The sequence below is a fragment of the Lycium barbarum genome, chromosome 2 (assembly GCF_019175385.1).
Source record: "Lycium barbarum isolate Lr01 chromosome 2, ASM1917538v2, whole genome shotgun sequence".
Taxonomy (NCBI): Eukaryota; Viridiplantae; Streptophyta; class Magnoliopsida; order Solanales; family Solanaceae; genus Lycium; species Lycium barbarum.
In genome coordinates, this window is record NC_083338.1 from 89879 (window position 1) to 111247 (window position 21369).

General features: G+C 33.3%; 2 long non-coding RNA genes across 2 annotated transcripts; both read right to left on the reverse strand.

Annotated features, from left to right (window-relative positions):
* Positions 1–597: 597 nt before the first annotated feature.
* Positions 598–3118, reverse strand: LOC132629182 (uncharacterized). The gene is made up of 3 exons (XR_009578135.1): positions 2874–3118; positions 2107–2157; positions 598–904 (listed from the first exon to the last, which is right to left on the reverse strand). It is a non-coding gene; the product is annotated as an uncharacterized LOC132629182 (long non-coding RNA).
* A 2394-nt stretch (positions 3119–5512) lies between these two features.
* LOC132629183 (uncharacterized) lies at positions 5513–8063 on the reverse strand. The gene is made up of 3 exons (XR_009578137.1): positions 7819–8063; positions 7052–7102; positions 5513–5851 (listed from the first exon to the last, which is right to left on the reverse strand). It is a non-coding gene; the product is annotated as an uncharacterized LOC132629183 (long non-coding RNA).
* Positions 8064–21369: the final 13306 nt, after the last annotated feature.

Below are 21369 nucleotides of genomic sequence, written 5' to 3' on the forward strand. Positions count from 1 at the left end.
CTCCTAATTGTCCTAGCTATTCATTTTTTGTTTCAAATGAAAAGATTCAAAAAACTTGCCAAGAATTCTTGAATCTTTGATGTCTAATTTGCTCTCTCATTCTTGAAATGTTTTCATTTGTCTTTCAAATAACAATCAGTTGCGCTTCCCTTGAATTTAATCCTATTACATTTTGAAGCAAACATGTTTCTTAATATAATGTCACTTAGTTTTCAATATAATGAAAAATGTATCCCATATGATGAAAACCAAATGCAAAAGCTTTCATGAACCTGAGAAGATTGTCACAAAGGAAAATCAAGAATCACCAGAAATAGAAAATGTTCCATCGGAACCATCAGAGCCACAGCCAAAAACAGAATCAAACATAGAACAAATACCACAAATTCGGCTTGCTCAAGGCAATAATAGAGGAAGTACATGGAAGAAGGTCTATCACTAGATAGAACAAGGCCTAGAATCTAGATACAGTGGCCTAACTACAGTCTGAACTTATGATGCAGTTAATGTCACGACCCAACCCCGTAGGCCGTGACTAGTGTCCGTGCTGGACACCCAAACGTACCCAATAATCCAAACTAGCAGACTAGCAGATTATATAAATATAAAAGTCAGTCGACATTACTAGTGTCATAGAGGAACATATATAACACATGGAAGCCGATAAGGCTATCACAAATCATAGCAACCTAAAACATATACAGAACCCACATGTATGTCTACAGACCTCTACAGAACATAACAGAAACATAAGACAGGACAGGGCCCCGTCGTACCCCTGAATAGCGTACATATATCCAACAGCAGCAGACTGTACCAGAGTATAGGCTCTAGACAAAAGAGCGCTCCAGAATAGCAGAATAGGTGTCCTAGGCAGGTGGGTCAGCAAATCTGTAGTCTGTACCTGCGCGGCATGAAAACGCAGCCCCCGAAGAAAGGGGGTCAGTACGAAATATGTACTGAGTATGTAAAGCATGAAACGTAGTAAACAAAGTCATAATCGGAACAGGAGGTACAGAAAAATGAACGGAATATCCAGATTAGCAAAATGCTGATCATAAAGCATAAATAGTACTTACAGGAAACGTATGTCATACCTGGTCCCATTACGGAACAAAATCATAACCGGAACAGAACGTACAGAAATGTGAGTGAGATGTCCAGAGTATCAAATGCATATTTTCAAAACATGAAGAGTATGTACAGAAACATATGCCATATCATATCCGGCCCCTGCCAAGGGACTCGGCAGACAGAACGTGGTCACCCCCCGACACTGGTGCCACAACACATAAGGATCAGAAAAGGGGAATAACCCCGTAACATAGCATATCATATCAGATGGCCATATCAGATCATATCAGAACAAGCGTACATGGCACAGCATACTCCACAAACCCATGTACGCGTATACCTGCCCCCTCACATCGAGGCACGGCGAACAATGCAAAGGATCACGCTTGACAACATATCCTGGCCCGGGCTCAGTGGGGGAAACATTGAGGCATCCACGAACGGAGTAGTGAGAAACTAAATGCACTAAAAATACCATATATATATATTTCCAGAGACTCAATGAGGCATATCGAATGTCAAATCAAATCAATGAAATCGGACGGAAACATAGTAAGTAAATTTAGATGTCATAACGGGTTACGGAGGCATAATCTATCCGAGATCGTTTTCAAGATTCAAAACAATTTATAAGACTTAATGAAATATTTAAAATAGTTTTTATTTAGTAGATAAAGGAGTAGTTAGAGTATCTCTAACGAAAACGCTCGAAGACAAGTCATAGACACATAAAGGGTAAAATTGGAAATAGTGGGCCCACCTCGGAACCAATGAAGCGGTGGACTCAAATTACGTATTTTTAAGCTTATGGGGTCACCTACAAAGGTTCTAGGACATTCCATAACTTCCTAAGCAATTTGGGAAAAAATTTCAATTTTTCATCAAAGCATACTTAAGGAATTCAATTCTATTGAATGAAAAAGCGACGATTTCAAACGCGGATTCCGATGGACAGAATATTCCCCGAGGCGTAAATCCAAGCCTAGTACATCTAGGACATGCCAAGAGAAGAATCGGGATAGCTTTACATACCTTTCTTGCCCTTTACGCTTGCCAAAACTCAAATCCCGTTTCGTCCAAAACCTACAAATGGTCACATTTACCAATTTACTATTCATAAGACTTAAAATTTCAACCTTAACCAATTCTTGTCTATAAAAATTTGAGCAGCATCTCCCCTATATATATATCATCCCCGAGGTTAAAACTCGGCTAAAACAACAACAACCATACCAACAACAATATATACAACATCAATAATCGACTAGGAACGCATTCTAGCGTAAATAGTCTTATTTTCCAAATAATGCGACAATTCCAAATCCAACTTTGCACTTACAACCCGATATCAATATTTTCATATTCACATACTAATATAAGACCATTCAAACATAAACCAAAAGTATTCCAAGCTATATATTCAATATTCAACAATTCCATCAACTTCCATATTCAATCCAAAATTCTTATATATGCAACAAAACCATTCCAACACATTTTCTACTTACTAATTCATCTCCAACAACAATCTACCACACGGCCAACATGGCTTCTTTCCAATTTCATCCAATTTTCATTCAACTTCCATTTCCAATACAAATTCCACAATAACCACAACTAGTATACAACTTAAAATTCAACTCATATATGTATACAACATATATACACCCATGGCTACATATATAATATATATACATACCCACTTTGCAAACTTTCATATTTCCATAAATTCTACTCATTTCTACATACTACAACACAAACAAACCTTCATAACATAAGAAAAAGGAATTGATTCTTACCTTGTTTTTATGAAAGTAGCAAATTCTTCAACATCTTATTGTTCCCATGCTCCTCTAACTCCAAACAAAATTATATTCGTGATTATGCGTTGCCCGGACTTCGATTAGTACTTCGTAGCTTGAAATTTCACTCACAATCCTCACTTTTATGTGAGATTTAGGCCCCTTTTTGTTGCTGAATTTTCTGGAAAATTTGAGAAGTTTTTAGATGATAAAAATGGGGGTTTGCCCCTTTTTATAAGGGCTGAAACAGCGTCACTGTAGCTACAGTACTGTAGCAGTGCTGTAGCGTACTGTAGCAGTGCTGTTTCTGCGCGACAGTTCAGTTTGTAGCGTCTATAATTCTCTACTCCGACGTCCTATCGATGAGTGGTTTGTTGAATCATAAACTAGACTTGACGAACTTCATTTTAGGCTTTTGAAACGCCTTAAAACTCCAAATATGCATAGAGATATACCCCTCCAAAGTTGACTAAAAATCTGTCCAGCATTTCTCAAATTTTCGTCGAACTTATTTTCTTCAACTTGCTCGATCTCGAAATATTCCGAAACCTTCCATACATGATATTTATCACTTATGATAATGACCATATTCTTGTATTTTAAAATACTCTTTCCCGATGACGACTTACAAGATCATAATCATCCATTATTTAAACAATATACTTAATAATGCCTCATTCCTCATACTCCAAAGTTGTTTTACCTAGTCGTAACTCGACATTCTTACATTCAAATTGAACAGTGTTTCTTCGAAGTACGGGGTGTAACATTCTCCCCCCCTTTAAAAACATTCGTCCTCGAATGTTGAGGTAGAGTTCTCCCCGAGGTAGATATCAATGTTTTTTCCCGTATTTATCAATATTTACTTTACTTATTTTCAGTATTGCTTGCCCGGTAAAACTAAACTTATCCAAACTATGCAATCCATTCTTCTTCTTTTGTAGCCAAGATTTACGCCTGTACTCAAGGTCATCCCTTTTTCTTGTTATTTGTCTGTCCACTAACTCTCCATGCTTTATCGCTTCAGTCGTCTCTTTAGTCTGTCGTCTCTTCAGTCTTCGTCGTTATATCCTTGTATGCCCCTTTCATTTCGTGCTTACCACACACCCTTATCCAATTTTGATCTCATTCTTTCATTCGTCTCTTGTGGCTGAATCTTTGGGATTTCGTACATATTTCCCAGGGGGGTCACCCATCCTCCCACCTTAGCACGCTTAACCACGAAAACTTCAATACATTTAGGTGCGTTAAGGCCGGTATAATCACGTCAACTGCCCCGCGCGACCTTGGTCACGTAATTTAAGGCAAATTGGGGTCTTAACAACTTTCAAAACGCCCTCGTAGCGGGTCCCACCCCGACTTAGAGGGGATTCTTTTACTTTTCTAACTATATAGTTACCGTATCGCCCCTGTAAATCCTCAATATTCACCTCCATGTGTGTATATATGTAATTTTAGACAGCTCACGAGTTTAAGTTTTTATTCCACATATCCCATCTCCAATCAGTCGATGAAAACTGATATAATGTTACTGTGAGGCATCTTTCGACTACCAGCAAAAGAAAACTAGAATCCGACGAACTTCGCGGAATCTGTTAGTACTTAATTCACATAATTACCTCCATATTTGTATATATATATATTTGAGTCGTAAGCGGACCACTCAATCCTCAACTGCCTGTCATACACTTTGTATTCTTCCAATTAGAGGAAACTTAACCGTTGGGCATCTTTGCCCTTCCACATATTTTTGCCCCTCAACCTAGGCTGTTCTAAAGCAAAATGGGGTTGGAACATATTCCCGGTCCGTTTAAATAAATTGAGAATTTGCTACTCATATATGATTTCTCGGGATAAAATTTTTCCAAATAGGGATAATGCTTCTTACAAATGACATGGAGGGTATCTCTTAAACTTTAATCCAACATAATAGATTTACCCTACGGTATCGATCTTCAAGACACGTTAAGAATTTATATCTCATTTTCCTCTCCGTATTTCTAGAAAAAATTGGGCAGAGGTTCCTCTGTATTTCTTACTATCCCAAAACCTGTACACAGGAAATACCAACCATGCCTCACAGGGCCAACACATATACATATATACATATCGTATCATATCGCCTCATAGCCACACTGGGCTAATAATTTCAAATAAAAGTATAAAGATGCTGAGGCTTACCTCACATGCCCAACTCAAACTGCACCTACTACACTTTCCTGCTTGTTTTTTTCTCTTTTCAATCTTCAGCTTCATGTTTCAATCGTATTTCAAACACCTTACCCAGCATACATCTTTCATACCATTACTTACCTGTGTACTGTGTAGCTTCCAATATCATCAGTCGCTGTCTTACGTCGATACCGTTCTCCAGCTGCAATCAAGGGTTAGTAAAAAAAAAAAGGGTTCATTTCCTATAGCTGGCTCTATCGCACGATCTAAGATTCAAAGAAAAGTAACACCCTAAATGTCCTATAGCCTCCTGTTTATAGATGTGGTGCACAACACACCGATAAACAAGACTCTACTAGACACGGTCTGTAGACATTCCGAGGACGAACTGCTCTGATACCACTTTTGTCACGACCCAACCCCGTAGGCCGTGACTAGTGTCCGTGCTGGACACCCAAACGTACCCAATAATCCAAACTAGCAGACTAGCAGATTATATAAATATAAAAGTCAGTCGACATTACTAGTGTCATAGAGGAACATATATAACACATGGAAGCCGATAAGGCTATCACAAATCATAGCAACCTAAAACATATACAGAACCCACATGTATGTCTACAGACCTCTACAGAACATAACAGAAACATAAGACAGGACAGGGCCCCGTCGTACCCCTGAATAGCGTACATATATCCAACAGCAGCAGACTGTACCAGAGTATAGGCTCTAGACAAAAGAGCGCTCCAGAATAGCAGAATAGGTGTCCTAGGCAGGTGGGTCAGCAAATCTGTAGTCTGTACCTGCGCGGCATGAAAACGCAGCCCCCGAAGAAAGGGGGTCAGTACGAAATATGTACTGAGTATGTAAAGCATGAAACGTAGTAAACAAAGTCATAATCGGAACAGGAGGTACAGAAAAATGAACGGAATATCCAGATTAGCAAAATGCTGATCATAAAGCATAAATAGTACTTACAGGAAACGTATGTCATACCTGGTCCCATTACGGAACAAAATCATAACCGGAACAGAACGTACAGAAATGTGAGTGAGATGTCCAGAGTATCAAATGCATATTTTCAAAACATGAAGAGTATGTACAGAAACATATGCCATATCATATCCGGCCCCTGCCAAGGGACTCGGCAGACAGAACGTGGTCACCCCCCGACACTGGTGCCACAACACATAAGGATCAGAAAAGGGGAATAACCCCGTAACATAGCATATCATATCAGATGGCCATATCAGATCATATCAGAACAAGCGTACATGGCACAGCATACTCCACAAACCCATGTACGCGTATACCTGCCCCCTCACATCGAGGCACGGCGAACAATGCAAAGGATCACGCTTGACAACATATCCTGGCCCGGGCTCAGTGGGGGAAACATTGAGGCATCCACGAACGGAGTAGTGAGAAACTAAATGCACTAAAAATACCATATATATATTTCCAGAGACTCAATGAGGCATATCGAATGTCAAATCAAATCAATGAAATCGGACGGAAACATAGTAAGTAAATTTAGATGTCATAACGGGTTACGGAGGCATAATCTATCCGAGATCGTTTTCAAGATTCAAAACAATTTATAAGACTTAATGAAATATTTAAAATAGTTTTTATTTAGTAGATAAAGGAGTAGTTAGAGTATCTCTAACGAAAACGCTCGAAGACAAGTCATAGACACATAAAGGGTAAAATTGGAAATAGTGGGCCCACCTCGGAACCAATGAAGCGGTGGACTCAAATTACGTATTTTTAAGCTTATGGGGTCACCTACAAAGGTTCTAGGACATTCCATAACTTCCTAAGCAATTTGGGAAAAAATTTCAATTTTTCATCAAAGCATACTTAAGGAATTCAATTCTATTGAATGAAAAAGCGACGATTTCAAACGCGGATTCCGATGGACAGAATATTCCCCGAGGCGTAAATCCAAGCCTAGTACATCTAGGACATGCCAAGAGAAGAATCGGGATAGCTTTACATACCTTTCTTGCCCTTTACGCTTGCCAAAACTCAAATCCCGTTTCGTCCAAAACCTACAAATGGTCACATTTACCAATTTACTATTCATAAGACTTAAAATTTCAACCTTAACCAATTCTTGTCTATAAAAATTTGAGCAGCATCTCCCCTATATATATATCATCCCCGAGGTTAAAACTCGGCTAAAACAACAACAACCATACCAACAACAATATATACAACATCAATAATCGACTAGGAACGCATTCTAGCGTAAATAGTCTTATTTTCCAAATAATGCGACAATTCCAAATCCAACTTTGCACTTACAACCCGATATCAATATTTTCATATTCACATACTAATATAAGACCATTCAAACATAAACCAAAAGTATTCCAAGCTATATATTCAATATTCAACAATTCCATCAACTTCCATATTCAATCCAAAATTCTTATATATGCAACAAAACCATTCCAACACATTTTCTACTTACTAATTCATCTCCAACAACAATCTACCACACGGCCAACATGGCTTCTTTCCAATTTCATCCAATTTTCATTCAACTTCCATTTCCAATACAAATTCCACAATAACCACAACTAGTATACAACTTAAAATTCAACTCATATATGTATACAACATATATACACCCATGGCTACATATATAATATATATACATACCCACTTTGCAAACTTTCATATTTCCATAAATTCTACTCATTTCTACATACTACAACACAAACAAACCTTCATAACATAAGAAAAAGGAATTGATTCTTACCTTGTTTTTATGAAAGTAGCAAATTCTTCAACATCTTATTGTTCCCATGCTCCTCTAACTCCAAACAAAATTATATTCGTGATTATGCGTTGCCCGGACTTCGATTAGTACTTCGTAGCTTGAAATTTCACTCACAATCCTCACTTTTATGTGAGATTTAGGCCCCTTTTTGTTGCTGAATTTTCTGGAAAATTTGAGAAGTTTTTAGATGATAAAAATGGGGGTTTGCCCCTTTTTATAAGGGCTGAAACAGCGTCACTGTAGCTACAGTACTGTAGCAGTGCTGTAGCGTACTGTAGCAGTGCTGTTTCTGCGCGACAGTTCAGTTTGTAGCGTCTATAATTCTCTACTCCGACGTCCTATCGATGAGTGGTTTGTTGAATCATAAACTAGACTTGACGAACTTCATTTTAGGCTTTTGAAACGCCTTAAAACTCCAAATATGCATAGAGATATACCCCTCCAAAGTTGACTAAAAATCTGTCCAGCATTTCTCAAATTTTCGTCGAACTTATTTTCTTCAACTTGCTCGATCTCGAAATATTCCGAAACCTTCCATACATGATATTTATCACTTATGATAATGACCATATTCTTGTATTTTAAAATACTCTTTCCCGATGACGACTTACAAGATCATAATCATCCATTATTTAAACAATATACTTAATAATGCCTCATTCCTCATACTCCAAAGTTGTTTTACCTAGTCGTAACTCGACATTCTTACATTCAAATTGAACAGTGTTTCTTCGAAGTACGGGGTGTAACAGTTAACTTTTTTTTTAAAACCAGATAACTTATTTTCCTCTCTTTACAACATGTTTTTAGTTAAAATTTGGATCATACTTAGATTTATGAGACATGGAGAGAGGGAAACATAGGTGAAATAGTTTCATCTTTGTAGATGACACTTCATAACTGAAAAAAAGAAGCATCATTTTACATTAGTTTTTCCAATATATCGTCACTTGACCAAATCATATTAAATATTATGTTTCTTTTAGTATATTTTCATTGTCATCTGATTTATCATCGTTCAAGGTTTGCAATTATAAGCTTATGTATGAAGCCCTGATTATTTCGATCCCAACATTCACTACATTGGATGCTTATGGAGGTGGCACTCATGTAGGCCACTATGTATGTGTTTTTGTATATCTAAATAGTAAGTAGAAGAAGTTACATAAATACAAGTAAATAAGTAAAATATTTCATAATCTACAACTATTAACTAAATTACACAACCTACAATATATACTCTATATTTAGGGTATATGCATGATTTTATACCATAAATAAAAACATGTTGCTATGTATGAGGCTAATAATAAGGAGTTTTCTATATTAGTGATAACCAAATTAAATACATATCAAAACACGTTAATTACTTTTCTAAACATCCTAATATACTCAGCTAGCATTTTAATCCATAAAATAATATACTATTGTTTATATGACATATATTGTACAATTCCTTGAACAAGTGTATATATATTCTTATACTTATATATTACGTATATTTCACTATTATATGCTATACTAGATGGCCTATGCCCGTGCTGTGCACGGGCCCAACACTTCGAATTATAGTGTATCTATGTATATGTAGTTGTGTTTAGATAATGATAATATATATATATATATAATTCAAAATACGATTAATATAGCATTGTAGTTTGTGCTCCGTATCTAAAACTTTATTTTATTCGTGTTTGCTACGAAAATTTATTAATACTTTTTATAAGAGAAGACTTGTTTAAAAGGAAACTATTTTCCTCTCTTTGAGATAAAACAATAGTAATATTTAAGCATCAGTTGATACTTTCAATTTTAATTCGATTAATTTAAAGGTGTAAAATACTTATTATTTTTTATCAAATTTTGATTTAGATAATTCTAATTCAAATTATTAAATTAATTTTACATGTTTAAAACGAAACAAAGTAGAAATTGATTTTCTATTTAAACGAAGAAATACTATTTTTAAATTTTTGGTAAATATTCTCGGTTTAGCTTATTTTACTTGTCATGTTGTCTTTTGGATAGTTTTTTAAGAAAATGTCGATTAGAATTATAATTTGACTAATTTACCTTATTCATTATTTGATCTCCATTTGATATATTTTTTTTTTACGACATTAATCTCTTTTCACATTTATTAGAGTATGAATAAAAATAAAAAAATAATTAAATTCTATCTTATTTTAAAATATAAATATTTTAAGTTTATTTATTTTAGTAAACATAACAAATATTTAATCTACTTAATTGGTCTGCTAAATTATTATCTTTTCCTTTTATATGCTCAAATTTTAAATTATAGTTAAATTCTATCAAAAGATAAATGATAAAAATAGCAGTAGAGGACGATGGCTAAATTTTTTAGATACCATTTCAATTTATAATTTAAAATTTGAGCATATAAAAGGAAAAGATAATAATTTAGCTGACCAATTAAGTAGATTAAATATTACTGCTAACTATTTTTTTATTTGGACAGCATGAGACCTTCCAGTTCTCAGACAGCAGACAAGGGGAAAGGCATAGCCTCAACCCAAGACACATACAGACAAACAGTATTAGGTAACTTTCATTTTAGACCTACATCTTTATTAGAAAGAAATACTATGGAAAGAATACAATTCGGAGCTAATAACTTATTAGCTTACCAACCATCAAATTGGACTTTTAAAGTATTACCAGAATATGTAATAGATAGACAACAAAGATGCTTAGTGGATAATTTATGGATTTCGCATAATAGAAAAGACGCTAGTCATTTTGTAGCCACTATAAATGCACTCTGTCAATATTTTACAGATCGAAATTTAGACAAAAAATTTAAATTTTATGTTGTAGCTCACGGTAAAACTAATGGTATTTTTCAAACCTGGATAGAAGTTTTAGACTCTATAAAAGACATAAGAAAACCTCTTTTTAAAGGATTTAATAATTTCACTGAAGCATTAGACTATGTTAGAGGAGTATTGGGTCCAAACTACTATATTTCTCCAGCTCTCAGACAAAAACCCTCAGTACAACGTTCAAAAAGACACAGACAAAATAATCTTTTGTGACCATTGTTCCACCATGACTGATGTAGTCAAAAGGTTAAACCAGCAAAAGGAGACATTGATTCAAGAAAAAATGAAACTCTTGCATCAAGTGAAGACATTAGAACAAAGACTACAAGCAGTCAAGTTCGAATTAATGCAATCTCAGAGTTCTCCATCTCAGACAAAAATGGATGAGACGGGTGTGCATTCCCCAATGAATGCAATTAGACCCACTGTATCGGGTAAGGATACAGCTAGTCCGGTTCAAACGGTAGCCGGTAAAGACTTATCAAATCCGTTGATGGCTGTCACTTTGCCAAAAAGTGAAGATAAGGGATGTTCATCTCTCCAAACCAGACGGAGACTACCAAAGACACTTACGCAAGGAGCGACTTCTACAAAGAAAGGAACACTTGCAAAAAATAAGAATGAAAAAATAGAAAATATAGTAAAAGAGACACTAGAAAAAAAAATTCAGACAAAACAACAAGATAAATATATAGTCAAAGATCCTAGTCCAGAATTATCTCCAAGACAAGGGATGTCACCGGTCCATAATTCAGATTTTGAAGGAGATGATATTAATTTTCAAGACAGTGCATTTCAAGACTCGCAAGATCCAAATGATGTGGACTCAGGCATGAGCTTTGATTCAATTGCTCTACACAATTTAGACACTTAGATTAGTTAATGGAGAAAATAATAAAGCCTAATTGAAAGACAAGGGTCGAAGACATTAGCCAGCAAAAAGACAAAATAAAAAAGGTGAGGTAGAGAAAAAGTCATGAAAGGTAGATGAAAGAAAAAGACTTGAAAGAGACAATGACTTGGTTCAGTGAAAGATGAAGAAAGAAAGACAAAGCATTAAAAGAGGAAACAAGGACATTTCTCAAAAAGGTAGAAGACTTTCGTATCAAGACTTTTGTAAAAGATAAAAGAAGACCGTGACATTTCAGAAAAAAGAAGACTAGAATTTATTAAAGTAGCTTTAATAAAGTAGTAGTTTTATCAAGAAATGGGACAGCTCAACAAATGGACAAAATTTTAAAGTATCTTTTGAAAAGTTTCACGTGACGATGGGGCCCCAAGAGCACCCGGCTGAACTCAAAAAAGATTCTTCACAAATTTGAAGTCCGCAGTTGAAGTCCGCCAGACTCCTATAAATAGCAATGTTTGTAGAAGAGCAGATCATAGATCCTCATCGAGAAAGAGTTAGCAAAAAATTCTGACGCCTCTCTCAACCAACTTTTCATATTCCTCTTCCCTTTCACTAATGCCCCAACTCCTTTTCCCAGTAAAATCCTTTGTAATATAACTTCCCTGTAAAATAAGTTTTAAAGCTTTCCAGTAATTTTCTCTTAGTGTGAAGTAGTTTTCAGGTTCCCCGAAAGGGAAACCTCTCTCCATCTTCAAGTCATGTAAGTTTTATCTATGTTTTCTGTACTAATCTCCCTACTATGTAAATTATTTTATGTTTAATTAAAATATTATGTTGATAATGTTTGAGTAATTACTTACCTGTTGTTATGAATCTATTACTCTTAGTATATGATTATTCTCTTAATTTCTTGATATACTCGATGGATTAACCTGTAAATTCCTAGGAGTTTGAAAGGCCGTTTTAATGTCCAAATGATAAAGGACAATGTTGGCCGTGGTGACCAGGGTGTGGTTAAAGAAGACGGATATTAAGAACCAAGATTAAGAGAAAGAGATGAACAGTGTAATAAGATTCATAACTAAACAGTTTTATTAAAATATATATATATATTAGTAAAGGAGTTGAAGAATTAATAGTTGAAGGAGTACCAGACATGATATTAAGAACCAAGATTAAGAGAAAGAGATGAACAGTGTAATAAGATTCATAACTAAACAGTTTTATTAAAAAAAAAAAACGAAAATTATAAAAATTGAGAGAATAGGCAGAAAACCCCAGAATTCATAACTAAACAGTTTTAGTTTGATAATTATATATATATATATATATATACGTACTATGTTCAAAACACGATTAATATAACATTGAAATTTGTGCTCCGTATCTAAAACATTATTATATTAGTGTTTGCTACGAATACAAAGTCTGCACTTTTTTTTTTACATTGTTTTTTTTTAATATGGGATTCACTTTTTTTTTATATTGCTTGATTTTGCCAATAAGGGATACTATGTTCAAAACACGATTAATATAACATTGTAGTTTGTGCTCCGTATCTAAAACTTTATTATATTAGTGTTTGCTATGAATACAAAATCTGCACTTTTTTTTTGACATTGTTTATTTTTTTAATATGGAATTCACTTTTTTTTATATTGCTTGATTTTATTAATATGGGGTCCACTTTTTTTCCGTGAGTTTGGAGAGGGTGGGGTCCACCTTTTTTTTCATGAGTTTGGGGGGGTGGGTCCTGCTTTTATTATATTAGTGTTTGCTATGAATACACACGGTGTTTAATATGGGATTCACTTTTTTTTTTTAATATTGCTTGATTTTGTTAATATGGGGTTCACTATTTTTTTCCCGTGAGTTTGGATGTGGTGGGTTCCACTTTTTTTTTTTTTAATACTGGATGGTGTTTAATATTGGGCCCACAATTTTTGTTTTTAATATTAGTTGTTGTTTAATATATATGGGGCCCATAATTTTATTTTTTTACAATTTTTTTTATGAGCTTGTTTAATATGGAGCCCAAATTTTTTTTATATATATATACTATGTTCAAAACACGATTGATATAACATTGTAATTTGTGCTCCGTATCTAAAACTTTATTATATTAGTGTTTGCTAAGAATATAAAGCCTGCACTTTTTTTTTTGACATTGTTTATTTTTTTAATATGGGATTTTTTTTTTATATATTGCTTGATTTTGTCAATATGGGATACTATGTTCAAAACACGATTAATATAACATTATAGTATGTGCTCCGCATTTAAAACTTTATTATATTAGTGTTTGCTACGAATGCGCATGATGTTTAATATGGGGCCCACATTTTTTTTTAACATTGTTTGTTTTTTAAATATGGGATTCACTTTTTTTTTTCAATATTGCTTGATTTTGTTAATATGGGGTCCAATTTTTTTTTCCCGTGAGTTTGGATGTGATGGATTCCACTTTTTTTTTTTTTTAATACTGGATGGTATTTAATATGGGGCTCACAAATTTTTTTAATATTAGTTGTTGTTTAATATATATGGGACCCACAATTATTTTTTTTACAATTTTTTTTTATCAGCCTGTTTAATATGGGGCCCAAAATTTTTTATTTTTTAAATATGGGATTCACTTTTTTTTTCAATATTGTTTGATTTTGTTAATATGGGGTCCACTTTTTTTTTCCCGTGAGTTTGGATGTGATGGGTTCCACTTTTTTCTTAATACTGGATGGTGTTTAATATGGGACCCACAAATTTTTTTAAAATATTAGTTGTTGTTTAATATATATGGGGCCCAAAATTTTTATTTTTATTTTTATTTTTATGAGCCTGTTTAATATGGGGCCCAAAAATATTTTTTTCAATATTACTTGATTTTGTTAATATGGGGTCCACTTTTTTTTCCCGTGAGTTTGGATGTTGTGGGTTCCACTTTTTTTTTAATACTAGATAGTGTTTAATATGGGGCCCACAATTTTTTTTTAATATTAGTTGTTGTTTAATATATATGGGGACCAAAATTTATTTATTTTTACAATTTTATTTTTTTTATGGGCCTGTTTAATATGGGGCCCAAAATTATTATTTTTTTTATTGGGGGGTCCGCAACGGACGACGAAAAAGGAGCACCAACCGGTGCTTCTTAATAGTAGTAATATATTATTATTTTTTATATATATTAACTAGTATATACTATATATAAAATAATTTCTTATGTATATTAAGCAAAAAGTATTATATATATATATATATATATATATATATATATATATATCTTTGACCACATATATTATTGTATATATTAGGCATATATTGTTTATTATATTAAATATATACAAATATAAAATTTAATTGAGTTAATTTTTCTATATCACGGATGAGATAGAAAAAAATTAAATAATAAATATTTGATGGCAGAAAGGAAGCCAAGATTTGTAGGATGGGATGTCAATTATTAATTAAGATCCTATTTTAGTGGTAATCCATAAGTAATTATATTATTCTATTTATATATTGTGTATTGTATACTTTATATGTATCAAGTATATTGTAATATTATATGAGGTATACAATAACAAGTATATTGTGCTATTGTATACATTATATAATATTAACTATACCATATACAACATATAACATTGGTATAATATTAATTATTGTGCTATTATATACTTTATATAATATTAAGCATATTATATCCAACATTTAACATTGGCATATCAACTATTTTAATGAAATAAGATACATATATATACACACAGACACACATATGTACAATAAAAAAGTTACAAACTGTTATTATGCTGAAGCGTGGATAATAATTATTGTATATTCATGTACTTTTATTAATATTAATATATTTAAATAATTTCTTTTACTCATAAGAAATAATTGCATCAAGTGAAAAGTAAAAGGAAAAAAAGAATTGAAAAATAATATTTTCAAAATGATAGATTTTGGATTTAAAGGCCTATTAAAAAAAAATATTAATCTACTTTTGTTTTATTTGTAAAGTTACATTAATTCTCTCTCATGTCCTCCCCGTATTTAAAAGAAAGAGAAAGTAAAAAGTATATATATATTAATGGTAGTAAATTGTATTTGTGTAATTTTTTAAAAATAGTTATAATGATTTTAATTTACTTTTCAAAAACTTCTATTTATGTGACTTCCCCCAGTAAGCACTAGTAATTATCTTTTCTTGTTTTTGATTCTATAGATAAGTTCGTTGGAAATCTTTGCACATTATGTCTGAGTTGGTTGTAGATTTTGCCGTGAAGGCCCAATGGGGATGAAAGAGGAACAAAACAATTATAATGTGTTTGGTTAGGTTTCAAAAATTGCGCAGATTGTCCTTCTTTTGGGGTGATCTTTATATATTGGCCCTCATATTTGTAGTCTTTAAATTTTGTTTTTCGCTTGAAAAATAGCCTTATACCTAAGGTAGAGGCTCTAACCCCCATTCAAATATAAATTAAAAAAAAAATCGCAAGGCAAGGTTTGGGTCGCGTGTATGCCGGACCCGACATACACTCGTTAAAAAATAACCAAAGTTATACCGGACCCGACATACTCATGCCTTATGGGAAAACTTTTAGTTAAGCGCTAACTAAAAGTCTGCCCATAAGGCATAACTAAAAGTATATCTCATAAGGTATAACTTTTCCTTAAGACATAGACTTTGCCTTATAAGGCAAACTTTTAGTTATACCTTAAGAAAAAGTTCCGCCTTATGGGGCATACTTTTATTATGCCTTATGGGGCAAGTATGCCCTTACGGCGGAACTTTTCCTTAAGGCATAAACTTTGCCTTATAAGGTGGAACTTATAATTATGTCGAGTCCGGCATAACTTTAGTTATTCCTTAAGAAGTGTATGCCGGGTCTGGCACAACTTTAGTTATTCCTTAAGAAGTGTATGCCTGGTCCGGCATACACGCGACCCAAGTCTTGCTTTGCGATTTTTTTTTTTTAATTTATATTTGAGCGGGGGTTCGAACCCAGAACCTCATAATTTTTACCCAAAGCTCAGAATTGCAATGTGAAAGTCAAAAATTAAAGATCACATTTTGAAGGATAAAAACTAAAGACCATCCCAAAGAAGGGCAATCCTGCGAATTGCACGTTTCTGGTTGAAGAAAGTGGACTGCTACTAGTAATGAAGGCCCAAAAAGAGTTATCTTTTCAACTTTAATTAGCCATCCAGTGTCTAGAACTTAGTGGTCCAATTAATCCGGACATGCACCGTAGAAAATTCTACCATGAAGTTTTCGTGTTCTCTATCAAACGAGATTTCATTTTCAAAGCTTCATGAACCCGATATCTCTGATAAGTGTATATGAACCTTCACCATTCCTTCACACTTCTTTGATGTTTTTAAAAGGAATAATTACGGGACGGTACAGCTCTAATTTGCCAAAAGTAACCAAACTCTTTGATAATTACCCATTTAACCTAGTCAATATCACTCCCTGCTTGCTTCCCAGTAATCTCCTTTTCTAAAGTCTTTTCCAACAAGTTATTGGGAATTCCCTGCTATTAAAAATGAAGCTGTCAGATTTTTGTAGGATTACGGTGCTAATTTTATTCTTCTTCTTTGCCTTACATTACAGCGCAAAATTATCTTTACAGGAATCTACACAAGTTAAACCCAAACATAAAAGAAAGGTTAGAGCTCCGCATTCATTATTCAATGTACCCAACCGTTTCAATCTTTTAGAGTCAAAGTGCAAATTAAAAAAATTAACCTGGTGATAGTAGGCTAAAACCCCTCTTTTTTTCTCGTAGACAATTGAATAGATCATATCTTGTAAGATATACGATGAATGTGAGTCGTATATATGGGTTATTTACCCAAATGGGGTGTTTCAGGCCCGTAATATAGTGCAATGCTTGGGCGATGCTCGAGAGCCCCATTAGGTTGTAGCAAGCTAGCTCTTGCACTGAAAATTTGAGTTAATATCTTGTGGGGGTGATGATCCACGTATCCAATATGAATTAGCTAGATATTATACTGATCCACAAAGTTTAGGTATCACGTCACTCAATCATACTATAAAGAGTTGTTTCAGAATATAACATCCTACTGATCATTGGAGCTAATCAATATAATGCATGGTTTCCTAGTTCTTTAAAGTAACATTTGTGCATCTCTATAGCCTGATATGGTCAGCGAATAATATGCTACCTGGAATAAACCAAAATTCAGGAACCAAAACGAGACTCGCAAACTCCCAAATTGAGTCGAAAAAAATTAAAAAGTCTCAAGTTAATGAATTGCGTAACCCTATTTTGGGATGTCCTCAATCACAACCTTACAGTCTCTAAGGTTTGCGTACCCTCTACCTTCTCTAGACCCTACTAATAAGAATATACTAGATATGTTGTTGGTGTTGTTGCCACAAATCACAACCCTACATTCAGAAATTAGACCATCCAATAATTTATAAGATACCCAACAAAAAAAAAAAAGTTAAGAAGTCAAAGAGTGCGATAAATTCTTGACGGAAATTGGATTGAGCTGCCATTCATTTTCCACCGCACTAATCACGGAATATAATACTGTACACTTTCTTCCATCCTTGTATATGTGGGGCTAGCATTTCATTATCACCATCATCCAATCAAGGAAAAGTCAGAACTTTACCAAGAAAAAAGAAATCAATCATCTCGTCTCATGCAAGAAAATTCAATAAGGTCTTCAAATTTCAAACCCTAATGAGAAAGTTACGTGTGAGAAGTCGAAGGGAACCTTACACTGTTACACATATATTCATTTATAGATAATCATGGTAGCTATTTCTATGCATTTTCAGTTTGAGCTTCTTCAAAGAATTAATTAGTACCAATCATCACTTATTGCTGCTCCCTTCGTTTGAGTTGATGTGGTAACAACTTTTATTTAAAATCATTCGAAGAAGAGTGATAACTTTTAAATTAGAAAATAAGTAATTTAGAGTTTTTTTTCATAAAGAAATAAATAATATTGAGTATATTTGAACCCCAACTTATAGCCTATGAGATGAGGATTAGATAAAACCATATAAGGAGATAAATTCTCATCCCATCCATTGTGTGCGACAACTTATCATCTCCGCTGCACATCTAGGCCTGCCAACTAGAGCATGGACAAGATAATACGAGAGTTCAACATCAAATAAAATAAGAATAAGGTGGGTGCGGTCTAATACGGTAAAGAAATTGATATTTAACCTAACTCGCCCCAAAAGTTGGTACATAATTCATGATAATTATCCAGACCATATATGAAGTCGGATTGACATCTCACCCACTAATATGGGACTATTCAAGATACCCTTAATAAGAAGCTTTATAGATACACAATTATGGATATTTAAGATCATATGTTAGAAAAGCCTTAAATTAATATTATGACATATTTATGATTATAGGTTTCAATATATTTTTTCTCTCTTAAATGTCGTGCTTATTCAAATTTTGCAACATAAATTGATCAAATTTTCCTTTTGATCAAGCCAAAAGGAAATGGGGCAATTCTTTCTTCTCCTTTTTCCCCCGTTTAACTCTTAAGAAAAAGTAACACCAGAAAAGGAACGTTAATGGTTTCTTTGTTTTCAATTAATTGGTTTCAACAATATCCAATCATGATGTCAAGGAAGATTTCAGAAGTGACTTAAAGGCATATTTTAATCTCAGTTGGGTCACTCTGCGTCGGTGTCTATAACAACAACTATTGGCCTTTTATTCTAATAACGACATTAGCATATACACTAATGCTTCATCCTTTTTAATCTGTTATTCTTCTACTTATATACTAGGAAATAGGTTGGTATATTTCTGAAATATGAGAATCGCACATTGTTTTATAATAAAACTTTGAACTTTACACGTGCGTTATGAATTGTCTTCGAACTCAATCGATGCAACACGTACTGCTCCAAATTCCAATGTAATAAGAACAAGTAAATCTTCATAGCAATTAGTTATTGCAACGCTATCACTCTATCTTACAGTTTATTGTACCAGGCTTGTGACTGTGCATATAAGTTATTTACTAGGGTTGCCCTAACAATAAACTGGAAAATAGAGCAACACATTATTTAACTTATATGCACCAACAATAAATAAATTTGCATCATCAATTTATTTTAATTAGTTAATGCAAGGTTATTAATTACTCTATTTTATAGTTTATTGTACAAGGCTTGATATGAAGATTTACTAGTTGTTATATGTCAATTTAACTTGATTGTGTAAAAAAAACCTAAACATCGACTGGCGTGGTGCATAGAACTTAAGATTTCTAAATTCTAATAATTACCCATATGTAAGATAAACAAATCATATCACTAGGATTCGTTTATAAAGTCTGTGTATATACATCTTAAATTCAAAAATCTGACTATATTTCAATTTAAATTATTCCTTAACCTAATGACACCGATTACCGACACGAGTATTTCAATTTTCACACAAAATGTCGGCTCCTATAATTCAAAAACAATTAAAATCACCAAAATTTATTGAGTAGTGTACGACAGGAGCCCACTCTCATTGGTTCCCCAGCTCCTAACCATACATGTGAATGCTCCTTTTTCTTCCTTCTTTTTTTCCCTTTGAAATCTTGTTGGTTCATACCTTTACATAATTTAAAAAATAACGGGTTCCAATTTATTACTTCAAACAATACAATAGAAATTTCGTGTATATATATATATATATATATATATATAATCGTGATGTCTGGCTTAACTTGCGCATACCTTGACTAATTTCAGGGATTTCTACCCTAAGTTATCATCTTTCTATCTTGGCTACAGAACAAAGAAGAGATTAAGCGAGAACTTAATCATGAGAAAATAACTTATTAATTCTTTGACTTAAAAGCATCTAGGAATTGTTTACTAGTACCTAACATTTCCTTAAAAAGAAATTTATAATATATGACTAACATCTTCTTCTTGTTGTGTCTTCTCCAGTTTGCTTGTATATCTCCTATTCCCTAAACTTTTTGGGGCAAATTGAGTGATCAGACAAACATACAGTGGACTTTCTTCTTTAGTTAGGTGATTAGAACTATAATTATAAGTTTATAACTGCATCACTATTTTTTTAATTACCTCTTGTATCCAAAATCCAAACAATTGACAGAAGTAGATATCATCACTTTGTTTACCAGCATTTGTTCCATATTCTTGTCCCATACACACACACAAAATGACAGAAATTACTATGTGATACGTATTCAAACAATGAAGACAATAATGGATCACGAGTTTACCATTTCTTGTCCCAATATATTTTCCATGATTGAGAGAACACATATGGTAAAAAGTGATTCTTTTGTAAGTTTGTATTCAGTTTTTGCCAAAAGTTTCTTGTACTCGTACCAGAAAATAAAAAACTTTTTGTACGTCTCCTCTCTATGCTTAAAGTTGATGATACGATAACATATTGTGACAAACTGTTGAAGATTATCCTCTCTTTGAAATCTATATTCATACGTCGACTATGATTTATGCGTGCAAATTGCAATGCATGCACCAACTTTTTTCGGTATTTCCAAAAAAGAACTATTTTTCCAATCACAGTTAGTAACAAAAAATTTCAATTCCTCAACTATTAATTTTTTGTAAAGAAAGTTATAATTATAGGGAAAATGAGATACTAATTAATTTCCCAAGCTGGTCATAAAATTAAAATGTAGGAGCATATATCGATGTAAACGATTAAGTACTCTACTTATATAAAAGAGAAAAACTTCGTACTTAATATATGCTAGTTATAAGAATACTTCATACGTTCTCCTATACTAGTCCAATGTGTATCAACACATCCTTTAAGAAAT